The sequence below is a fragment of the Notechis scutatus genome, chromosome 5, assembly GCF_049901735.1.
Source record: "Notechis scutatus isolate UNSWTSFEM ecotype Mainland chromosome 5, rNotScu1.2, whole genome shotgun sequence".
NCBI lineage: Eukaryota > Metazoa > Chordata > Lepidosauria > Squamata > Elapidae > Notechis > Notechis scutatus.
The window spans coordinates 115,767,474-115,780,173 of NC_142013.1; positions in this window are offsets into that span (position 1 = coordinate 115,767,474).

The window sequence follows — 12,700 nt, forward strand, 5'->3', positions numbered from 1 at the left end:
TGACAGGGAGACTGTTTGTATCTTGCTGTCTGGTCTCAAAATGAGGAATGGGTGGGAAGATAGCAAAGGCTGCCCTGCATGAAGAGAGGCTGCCCTGAGTTTTCCTCGCTTCGGGCTCCTGGTGAGGATCCTGCAGCCCCTTTCCCATCCCTGGGGCTTCCTGGAGACCCGCCCGGGCTCCATCCTTACCCAGGGAGGGTGATGGGGAGGGGCTTCCTCGTTGCTCCTCCTCTCCCCCCCGTCTCAAGCATGGAGCAAGTTGGACGATGAGGCTCTTCGGGCTGATGACCAAATAAAGGGAGAAGGATGGAGGGAGACGGTGCTCGGCTTCAACGGTGGTGACGGCCTTCCTGCCTCCGGTGGCGCCAGGAGCTTAAAAATGGCCAGACCAAACTGTGTCCCAGCAATAAAACCCTTGATCCGCACTAGAGACTGACTTGATGAGCAGAATGTACTTCTTGGAGCCGAGTGTGTGTGTGTGTGTGTGTGTGTGTGCCTCTCGATGTAGAATGTATTTTTTTTTTAAAAAAGAAAAAAAAATCTATGCTGTACATTTCTCTTGAAGCTCAAATGTGTACCATTTTTGGGGGGGTGGGGGGTGGGGAATGTAGGATAGAGGTGTATAGTGTACAGAAATTGGTACGATATTTTATAGCTGTTTTTGGTGATTACATTAAATTGCGTAACCCAGGTGAATATTATAAAGTGTTAGGAGGGAAAAGGGAAAGGGAGGAACTGCTTGTGCCTTTTAATTTTTTCTTTTCCTTTTTGTGTTCTTGTGTTATCCTTGCACTAAATGATTCCTGGAGAATTAATCGTCCTATACAGCCTAATGAATTGGACGATGAAAGTGTACATGGCCTCCGTGGGCTGCAATTGATTTTTATTGAGGCACTTTAAGGATGCGGACGGTCCAAGGCTCGAAGATGAGGGGAAAGGAGGAGATGTCCTCTGTCGTAGCTGGGGGATCCAACACCAGGCAGGGAAGTCTGCGCTGCAAGGCCCCCACTGAACGGTCCCTGTACGATCACCTTTGTACGATTGCGTACGGGAGCGAGTGGGCTTCTGAAAATACACAGGTTCTGAAGTGTGGCTTCTCCGGCTTTGGCTGAATTCATTTGTGCAATTAGTGGAAGGCCAAGGGATCTCTTGCCCGTCTAGTTGTGTCTCCTTTCCACTTCCTTTAAATTACCGTACATCAGCAAAGGGCTGACAGAAAGCACCCTTGACCTCTCTACCTGGCCTTCTCTCACCTTGCTTTTCGACCTATCAGGAACCCATCGGGGAAGAAGCATTAAATCTCTGCAGCGAAGGAGTTACAGAGGACGGGGGTCTGATGAATGTCTGTTAAGGAGGAGAGGAGAGCTTGAAAGGTGGGTGGGACACACTGGGCGGCGGGGGGGGGGGGGGGTGCTAGCTAAAACAATAGGCACCGGAAGTAGAAGATGCTGGGAGGGAATTGTGTAACGTTCAAAGACTAGGAATAATGGGAAACACGTATTTCAGATTAAACCTAGAAGGAACAGTACTATCCCATTAGGTGGTTTTACCTTGGAGGGGAAAAGAGATTTAAAGGAAGCAGGAAACAAACGTTTTCCATCAAGTCTTCATCAAAGGAAGAGGCCACAGATTGTGGTGTGGGGGGATTTTAGAGCATTTTGCATTTTGGAGCTATGGAGAGGATATGCTAAGTGCAGCCAATTGCAATCCTCCAGTGAATTATCCAGCATATGCTTTCATCTTCAACCTGATTTTTTAAAAATAAAAAAATTAGGGATATATGTTTTTGAAAAAGACGTAGCAACGATGCCTGCACAGAGCTGTACCGGTTGACCAAACCCTATTCAGAGAGGGGGGAGGGAGGGAGGGAGGGAGGGAAGGAAGGAAAGAGAGGGAGAGGGAGAGAGAGAGAGAGAGAGAGCGCACAACCAATAGCAGCTTAAGTGTAGACTTGTGGTGTGGTTCTATGCATCCTACCTCGCAAACAAATCAATTAGGCCACGTTCAGTCGACCTGTTTCCAACCAGCTGCACATCGATTTATGGCCAGTAGAAGAACCTTCCTGGCACCAGCAAGGCCACAGCTTCGGGTGGCCACCTTCCCCACGCGGGAGAGAGGCCTGCCTTCCTAAGACCGGCTTGATCACGGGCAGGTTTCTCCTGCAAAGGCTGCCGTCCTCTTGTTTTGAGGGGGGGGCAAGCGGAGGCCTCCGAGGCTGCACTGGGCTGGTCCTTTTAGGAGGAACTGGGTGAGGCCTGGCACCAATTCCTGGGCCGATGGGGAGCAGAGGCAGCTCTTGGTGTAACCCCAGGCCTGACTGGATGGGGCTGACCCTGAGTCTTCTCCTGGGGCCAAACGCCTGGATTTCACCCCCAGATTTCTGTGTAGTGCTGGCTTTTTTTGCTGCCTCATTTCTCCAGCTACCACTTGGAAAGATCCCCTTAGCCGAAGTGACACAGCAAAGCTGTTATTTATGAGGATAGTTTTATTGCGGCCAACTTGCATGGGCACCGCTTTTTATAGGCTGCAAAACCCAGGCGAAAAGATCTCCCTTCCTTAACTTGGATTTCTTCTGTGAGTAAGGAAGGGTTTCCTTTCTTTCTTTGAATTATGGCTTGGAGCAAGGGGGCCAGGAGTTCTGGCATTGAGGCCTTTATCACAGCTGTGGCTGTCAATCAAGGCGGCCACGATCCTTCAATCCAAGACCCACCACAGGGGCCCCAGCAGATGCAGAAAAGGAGCCAAGCTTTCGTCTCACAGTGGGGGCCACCTCTCTCGACTCCCTCGGCCCCTTCCCTGGGGACCTCTCTGCCTTATCATGATGTCCACACAAGGCTTAATTGTTTCATTAATCAATGCGCAACCTCTTCATTGATTCCTTCATGGAACTTGTTGCATTACAGACATTTAACTTACAAAGCCAAGGTTCTTATTCAACCTCCACTGAGTTTCTGTCCTATGGCTCCCATCAGCTGCATCGTTCCAAAATCGTCCCGTGGATAGATACATTGTTGGTTTTTTGCCTTGCATTCCGGTACATGAAACCAAGCAGCTGTATTCTTAGAGTATTTTGTCTGTATCTTGTTTATGGGCTTCATAAGGTGCACCAGTTTATAAGAACCGTGCAAATGCTTTGGAAAAGGGTGTTTCATAATAACGGAGGGTCCTCACAAAGCCCATCTTCAAACCAGCCGTATCTTTTTTTTTGAGACTCACACACGACAACTTTGGACGCGGTTTCCGGCTGCCTCCACACGTGTGTGCATTGCATTCACTTCTGGGATTTCTGTGCAAGGCTGGAAATGTGCTTGCAGGCTGCAAAGTTCCCCTTTGGAAGCCTGGCCACTGACTCACCCAGAGGGGTCACCCAGAGGCCAAGAGTGGAAAAGGCTTTTATCCACAGGAACTAGCTATTTATTTATTTATTTAAACATATATATATATATGTTTTCTGAGGTTCTCGAATCTTACGCGGGAGAAAACCCGAATAACCAAAGATCCATATATATATATATATATATATATATATATATATATATATATATATATATATATATATATATATATATATATATATATGTATATGGTGTTCGGCTTGGTTGAGTATTTTCCCACGTCATTGTGGTTGTTCTTTTAAAGTTGTAGCAACGTTTCAGCAGAATCTCATCTGCCATCATCAGGCAGATGAGATTCTGCTGAAGCGTTGCTACTTTAAAAGAAGGTAACTACAATGACGTGGGAAAATACCGAACCAAGCCTCATACATATGTGAAAGTACCCTTGAAAACTTAAGAAAACATATATATATATATATATATAAAGGCTGCTAGCTATTCCCCTGGATATAGTGCTGTGAAAATTGGACTAAAAGCTCCATTAATCCTGCCTGGTGGTCAGTTTGGGAGCTCTTGAGGGCTGAAGCAGCTCTGGCTCTTGTTTAAATGAGTGGCTTATCTACCGCTGGCTCTCAAGATGGAAAACGGGGCCGGTGGCTCGAATACCTTAAATAGGAGCCTCTCCTCTCCTTCGTTTTCCAAATACTCGAGGCAGCTTTTCAGCCTGTATTTAGCTTGATGCCTTTTGTCCTCTTCCACTTCTAAATCTAGACCCCACAGCCCCCTTCTCCTACGACTGTTGGAAAAACACAAAGGTTTCTGCCTTTCAGATCCAAGAACTTTGGCTGTCATAATGTGTGACATATTTCTGAGCTTCTGCCAAATTTGATCCCTCTGGGTCCTGCTAAACCTGTCACCAGAGTTTTAACTTTGCTTCCTTGATACTGGGTGGCGGTTAGATAACGTTTCCCTCAAGGTTACGGCTCAGCTGAACTTCAACAAACAAGGCTGGGCTGGGCCGCTTAGGGATTCCTCTATATAGCTAGATTGAACATTGGAATTTGCATTCTAAAAATGTATTGCAAATGCAAGCATCTTAATAGATATCAGTACAAAAAACCCCCACCTTTATTAGTGAACCCCCTAATAATGACTTCACAGGGGCCTTCGCTCTGTTTTTACCTAGACCCTTTGTCATACCACTCTGGCTGAGGAGAGATTATCATATATGACGTGCATGCAGTCATGGGCACATGCATGATAATACTACGTAATCATATAGGTAATGATCTCTGTGTCTCTGCTATAGATATAAAATAAGCACTGATTCAGATTGAACAGCTATGGGTGTTATTTGAATGTGTCCACAAAAAAAACCCTAAAATTCTGCAAGCCATAAGGCTTTAAAATGACACCTGTATTTAAGCCAGCATAGTACCATCTTATTCTGCTCAACCATTGTTGTTATTTCTTTACTATATTTCATAAGAGACTTTCTATCATGCTACGGCTGCTTCTCACTGACACTTAATGACAGATACGTCAGATCTCTGAAGCGCATTTCCTTCTGCCTTAGTTGAGGAGTTTTCAGCAATTAAAATCTCTCCTTGCTTTAATTGCAAAAGAGGCAGAAATGGGCCCTGATCACAGCCTCCATGAGTGACACCTACCGGCTTTGGTACTCTGGGGCAGAGGTGGATATTCAGCAGGTTCTGACCAGTTCTGGAGAACCGGTAGTAGAAAATCTGAGTAGTTCAGAGAATTGACAAATCCTCACCTCTGACTGGAGATTTTACAGTCTCCTTCCCCTGCCACGCCCACCAAGCCACGCTCACAGAACCGGGAGTAAAACCATGGGAATCCCACCCCTGCTTCGGGGGTGTTTTAGAGCCGGGGTCTCCAACCTTGGCACCTGTAAGAGGTGTGGACTTCAACTCCCAGAATTCCTCAGCCAGCAGAGCTTTGGGAGTTGAAGTCCACGAGTCTTAGCGTTGCCAAGGTTGGGGGCCCCTGTTTTAGAGCCCTTCTGTCTCAAACTTGGCCACTTTTAAAATGCGTGGACTGGCTTGGGAGTCCTGGGCGCTGGAAGCCCATGCCTCTTAACATTCCCAAGTTTGAGGAACGCTGTTCTTGTGCTTCGTTTATTTCAGGGGTTTCCTTTCTTCCCTGCCTGGATAGAAGCCTTCTTATCTATCCTCCAGCCCACTGTGGTCACGGCAGACCCTCGGTGGGTCCCATCTGCGTTGTCTTAGTCAATTGTCTTGATTTTGTTTTCCTTCTCCGTTTTAGGCCTTACTTTTTGGGTTGTCCCCCTTTGTCTATTTTCCACCTTCAGGAACAGAACCTTGCCTTTAAAGGGCCTTTTCTGAAAACCTCTGATGGATGGTGCTCCTATCTAATCTGTCTCTGGATGACAGACACGTGAGCCTCTGCTCCCACGGCCAGCTTGGACTGACTCACCCTCGGTGCACTTCTGTGGCCCCACTGGTGCCACCCTGCAGCCGGAGAACGGAGCAGCGTCTCTCTAAGGAGGCTCAGCCCTTGAGAAAAGCCAGAGAAGGCAGAAGGGAAGCGGTTGCAAAGCACCACCCGGAGGCATCCGCCAGGCAATCCCTCTGCGAGGCTCTGGGTCCGAAGGGGCCCTTCAGCTCGCGTACGTGTGACCCAATGCCCCCAGTCCGAGTTCCCTTCACTGGGTGAGATAAGCTGTCAACTGACTCACTATCTTGGGATTGTTTAGGTCCGTGTTTTCCATCCCTTTCCCAACCTCTCCCGCCTCCCCAGTCACTCAGAAGACCTGTCAACGCAGGATGTTTGTATCCGGCCTTGTGCTTTGAGCTGTTCGGAAGGCGTTGAGGTGCCTCTCCTTGACTCCAGGGGCTGCTTGTGCTCCGGCCCTTCTCGAGGCCAAAAGCTCTCCCGCTTCTTCCTACTTCTGCTCTTCATAGGCAAAATCTCCAGTACTTTTGCCTCAATTTTGCAGGTCTTCAAATTATCTGTCCTCTCACCTCTTTTCATCAAATAGTTGTTACGACGTATTTCAACAGTCATTGCGGGGGCTGACCTTCTCACAGACCACCCTCCCTTTGGTGGTTGGGGGTCTTCCACAGAAGCCTCAGTAGTTTCAGACTTGGAAAACCTCCCCTGAACTTTACAAACCATGGCCATGTCTTCCCTACTGCAAAACCCACCTGCTTTGGTTGATCTACAATCCTTACCCATAAGGATGCTCAATGTGGCCCTTCCTGGCTGGAGCATTTCCATGGTTCTCCCCCCCGAATTCACCCAGGCCTTCCAAAGGGATTTCAGACTAATCTGAAGGGGGTGCAGGGCCAGGCTAGTGACCTTTGACCCCACCCTCTGTCCCCCTCCCAACTTCCCCGTTTTTTCCCTCTGAACCTTCTCCGCTGCCCTCTCAACCGATGTCCATGGCTTCTTCCAGGGTTATCGCCCCTTCCCTAGAAAGGTTTGTCCCCCCAAAAGAAGGTCATTTCGGTCGGAACCCAAAACAGGCAGAGTCTCTTTTTCATTCTGCACCTGGTCCGAGCACGTATGCTTCTCTTTGGAAAGGGTGGCTCCAAAGCGAAGTGCGCTCGGCTCTCAGGCACAGAATGTCTTCCACGTCCGTAGGGAGGAGATACTCATTGCGGCCTGAAGGTTACGGGGACTCGGTCTCTAAGAAAAATGTTGCTGCTGTCCCTTTGCTAATTCAGAATTTGGGAGGATCTCTTCTGTTTCTTCAATCACAAGGAGGTTCCTTCTCGTTTTTTAGCATCCACCTGGCATCATCGCCTTGGCTGTTTTTCCACTTCCCATCACGTAGTGAAAGTTTTCCTTAATCTTCACCCACCATATTAAATCTGGTACTGATGAGAAGTTCATTCCTGGTGTTGACAATGTATGTGCAGAAGTTTTTATCCTAAGAACACGTCTTCACTGTTGCCATTATTTTGGTGTTCGTGTCTGAGAGCGGCCTGGCTTCCATAACAGTATCTTAATACCTGAGCTCTTCCCTTCTTCCAAAGAATGCCCCCTTCCTCCCTTTTGCGGGGTCTGCCTTCTCCCCCAGACATTCTGCGTTAGGGCCTTGATGTGGGTCGTGGTGGGACACTTTCCCCCCAAAACTGTCCTCTTTTCTTCTTTTGTTGGAATGGTCAACCAATCAGCCTGAATGCTCTAGGATCCAAGGAAGCTCCATCAAGACTCCTCTCAAGACTTTACCAAATAAACAAGTTGTTAAAAGGAACATTCTTTCGTAGTCAATAACAACATTATATCCTACAATCGGGTCATAATATTCCACCTTCACTGAAATTCTAGCTTAGTTTTCAACTCCAGATCCTCCCTTTAGAAAAAGGGTTTTTCAGCTTGGACGGTGCCCTGTCAGGTTAGAAGACCACAATGACAAATGATTGATTATATATATATATATACCTGAAAACGGTTCCTCAAGGGGCCACCTGTGAATTCGTGCAACTAGTCCCCCAGCCATGTTTCCTAAGAGCATTTACTAAGCTGCCGGTTTCAGTGGAGGAAATCCGTGACTTACGATCGTTTCTTTAGCAATTGTTCAAAGTTATGAGGGCGCTGTAAAAGTGACTTATGACCGGTTCTCGCACTTACAACCTCTCAGCATCCTCACAGCCACCAATTGGGCATTTGGCAACCAACCTGCACTGATGACAGTTGCGGCTCCCTGGCTGGGTGTGAGAAGGTCACCTTCCCAGCCGGCCTCCCACAAGCCAAGTCAACGGAAGAAGTCGGATCTGCTTAACCAGCACGGCGATTCACTTAGCAACTGTGGTGAAAAGGGCGTAAAATCAGGCCTGACTCACTTAAGGGCTCCATCGCTTAGGGATGGAAGTTCTGGTCCTGATTGTAGTTGTAAGTCAAGGACTACCTGTGTATTCGTTAAATCAGAGGAAAGGCTGTCACAAGCATCTGGCCTCTGGGGAGAAAAGAGGGGGAGGAGGGCAGGATCCAACGTCCTGTGAAGTTTGACCTATTGGATTAACGTACGTACGTGTGTGTGTGTGTGTGTGTGTGTGTGTGTGTTTACAGTACAGGCACATACACTCCATTGTGGTTTGCCCAGATTAATCCAGGGGAAATACTTCCCCCCCACTCCAGCCTTAGCTCTCCAGGTTTAGCCGGCCGGCCTGTAGCTCCAGCTGGACACCCACCTCCTCCGCCCGCTTTGCCCAGCCGCCCAGCCTGGCCCCTTCTGCTCTTCTTCCACAGCCCCAAAATGTACTTTGCCAGCTCACGGTGTATTTCCCTGTGTATTTTCTCTGCCTGCGGCACCCTGCGGCCTCCTGGTTTTATGTTTAGATGGGGGTGGCTTTGTATTTCGGGAGACAGTGGGTGCACTGACCAGATTTTGGGATCCGTTTTGTTTTCCCATTGGATCCACCAGCCAGAGTATATCCTCTATGCTGTGGCTGTGGCGTCCTCAACGATCCCATTTTAGCCTTGTTTGTTTGGGGAACTCAGCCCGTTTCGCTCGTGGATGGTTCCATGTGTTTCCCATGGATCCAGAAAACGGGACTGTGTTAACCATGGACGAGTGTGTCAAGCAAACCCAGCCTATGTCTTTGGAATATTATGATGGAAATGAAATGCGGGTATCAAATTTTATAAATAAATAAAATAAACCAAGAATGCTGGATCCTTGTGTTTGTTCTGAATACCAAAACTGAAAGGAACTTGCAGCCTTCCCTGCAAAATCCCCTCTTCATTCTGCGCTCCAAACTTTCCTTATTAGAGCAGACAAACCTCCTTTGCTGCTGTTATAAGGTCTTTCGGGAGATTGAAATCTGTAGCCTTCTCCTGCAAATCATCCAGAGACATACAGGTGTGTCACAGGTCTCCTCACCCTCACTTTTACACAAAAGGCTTCCTACGAAGGAACTCGGCCCGCTAATTTTATTACGAAGAAACTACGGCCAGAAGGAAGCAGGCGCCCAGGGACTCTGGGCCTCAGGATGGTAGGTGAAGGAACTGGGGGGCTCAGGTTTGGCTGCTTTTGCTGACCCTTGCAACTGAGGGTCAAGTGAGCAGATTTTGGGAAAGCCCAGGGGATCAGGGTCAGGGGGATTTCTACGGCCCTGAGATATGCTAGGAATCTACAGGGCATGCAAAGATTTGGGCAGTTTTTTGTTCAAGTTTTTTGTTTCAGTGAATCTCTAAGTAAGGAGACATTGACCCAACCACCATGTGTTAGAAAGTTAGAAACACATTTTTCTGCTAATGGGAATACGTGCTTACTACTTAGATGGCATTATTTTCAGATTCCAATTAAGAAAAGAATTAATGTGGCAGGTGCAAAGATTTGGACAACCTTCCAGTCAGTATTTTTGTAACATTTCTTTTGGTAGAAAGAACAGCTTCCAAAAAAAATTTGTAGCTAGTTAACAGTGTTTTGTCATTGTTTTTGGAGTTTTTCCCTGCTCTACTTTGCAGAACAATTCTAGCTCAAAAATTCTCTTAGGACTCCTTGCATAATACTTCGCAAATTCAATATATATATATTTGAATAATATTCAAGTTCTGGGGCTGTGAAGGCCATTCCAAACCCCAGATCTTCCCTTCCTGGTTCATTTCTAAATATGGCAGATGGTTCCCATACTAAGATAAGCAACCTTTTTTTTCAGCTTCCCTGTTGCCCTTGGGATTATGAGAGAAGAAATACAACCACAAGAAATAGAAGCTACAATGGGTGGAAGATGATTAAAGGGAGATTCAATCTAGAATTAAGGAGAAATTTCCTGAGGGTGGTAACTTTTGCTCAATGGGTTTGAATGGGTTGCCTTCAGAAGCTCTGGGTGCTTCAGCACTGGAGGTCTTCAAGAAGAGGCTGGGCAGCCACTTGTCCGGAGTGGTATAGGGTCTCCTGCTTGGGTGAGGGGTTGGACTAGAAGACCTCCAAGGTCCCTTCCAAATAAGAAACTGGATGGCTCTAGATTACTTCTTGAGGCAAACTGAGAACTGCTAGTCGTCTCCAAGGTCCCTTCCAATTCTGGATTTGGTAAATACATCAACCTCAAAATGGCTGCCATGCCGGAGAAAACTTTGAGGCAGGGAATTTGCAGGATATGGTCAAAGAAAGTATGGAAGGCAGCAACACCCATACAAAGAACCCAGAACTGTGTTTGCACCATCACGCCTGTCCTCCTGACCTCTCCAACCAGGAGCAGGCAATGCAGGCTTGTGGGGATGATGGCTTGGGCTCCAGCCTCAGGCTCTCTGCATTGGAGGGCCTTGCAGAAGAGGGGAGGTGGGTCTTCCTGAGACAGGGGTGGGAGGGAGGCAGGCCGGCCACAAACGAAGCCTCTTGTTCCTCTGTGGGGGCGTGGCTGATGGAGCTACTTCACTCTGACTACCATCCAAGAACTTCAAGCCAGGAAGGAGGAAAAGTCTCGGGACAGAGCCAGCCTTGTCCCCAGCTGCTTTCTGGTTGATGCTCCTTCAAGGCCTGGGGCCAGGTCTGTTCTTCCGTCATGGGTACAAGGAGCTCAGGGGGCCCATGTGGGCTGCTGTTGGCATTTCCCCCCCTTCCAGAGTCACCAGAAGACGATGTCAACACAATGTTGACTCCCTAGATTGTCAGTCTTGCCGCTTCTGTTTCGGCTCTGGTTTCTGTTGTGTAGGAAAATAATAGGAAGCCTTGTAAGAAAAGCAATAGGTGCATCATCACACAGGTGGCCTTCTCTTCCTTCCAAGCTTCTCCCAATCAATGGGGAAACATCCAGAGGTGACCACTGTGTTGGGCATCTCTTTTTACTTTTACCTGCAGGATGCCTTGGTTTCAAAGAGACTGCACTGAGAGGATTCTGGAAAAAATCCAGACAAACATTGTAAGAGTTTTTCCTAGGCAACACACACACACACACACACACACTTTCCCACTCTGGTTGTCCAACAGCTTTTCCAGGACGTTCCTTGAGGTGAGGCGTTTTGCTAAACCAGGAGAGCCTCAAGCAAGGAGCTACGGAAAGCCTCTGCCCAGGTGGGTTGGCGGTGGAGGCGATTCCTTGTCAGTCCCACTGGACGAGAGGGGCCGCTATACAAACAAAACCCTCAACGCGTGTGGTCAACGCTGTATTGCTTCTCTTCATTTCTGACTCTCTAGCAAACAATTCAGACCTTTCCTTCCTCACACAACTGCAAGGCACCACGAGCCTAAATTTAGCCTGGGCTCTGGCGGAGGTTAGGCCTTCACGTTGGGGGCGGTAGATAGATTAATACCAGATCCCACCTCTTTCCTTCCCTCCCTCCCCATTGTTTAGGTATTGCATGTTGTTTTTTTACAGCTTCGTCATAGTTTATTTCTAGAGTTTTATCTTTTAATGTTGCAAGGCGTCCAGAGTTACCCTGTGGTAAGGTGGGCGGGCAATGTATTTGGTAAATGAAATAAATAAATGCAATAATAAAAGGAAGGCTGGATCGTCCCCTTGGTCACGGAATAAAAGCAGAGGTCATGGTGAGTTTGCACCCACAGATGTGGAAAATGCGTGGAAAGGAGCTTCTGAGGGGGCCTGGCGGCTTCTCCTCCAAGGTTAATGGAGTTCTGGGTCATTTCTCACATCACCACAATATTCAGCCTGTGGAGAAAACGTCTCCGTGTTAATTACTTGGGTGGAAGCAGCACGACATGAACGGGGCTGTGGAAGCCCCGGCTCTCTTCCTCCTCCCCCTCCTCCTCCTCCTCCTCCTCCTCCTCCTCTCAAGGGAGGGGAAAAGGAATAAATCAGATACTGGAGATTATAAATACTTAGGAAACACCCCACAGAGCGGTTGCTTAGCAATCCAGTGAGGCATCGGGGCAGCCAACGAGGCAGGCCAGAGCAGCCTTCTCCAAGGGTGACTCAAGAGCCACGTTTTGCCGTTCACATCAACCTATGGAACTTGGTCCGGCCTCCTGGCAAGAGGTGCCTCCCGGGTGGGGAGGAGGCAGGAGTGCCTGGCTGGAGGCGGAGTGGGCACAAGCCTTCCACCCAAACGGGCCGCTCAGCCGGCAGCTGCACTTTCCAGGTAAAAAGGCCAGCCAGGCAGGGACCCGAAAAGCTCAGGAACCCCGTGAAACGAACCCACGGAAACTGGCAGCCGGTCACACCAGGGATCATGGCATGAAAAACCACCAGGTAAACTAAGACAGCAGCAGAAGGGGGGGGGCGGTGGGCCAGGGGAGCAGGAAAGGGGATAAAGGATCTGGGCCAGGGGTGGGATGCCCATTTTTCTACCACCGGCTCTGTGGGCGTGGCTTGGTGGGCGTGGCAGGGGAAGGAGACTGGAAAGCCTCCAGTCAGAGGCGGGATTGGCCGCTTCTCCGAACCCCTCAAGGTTTCCGCTTCCGGTTCTCCAGA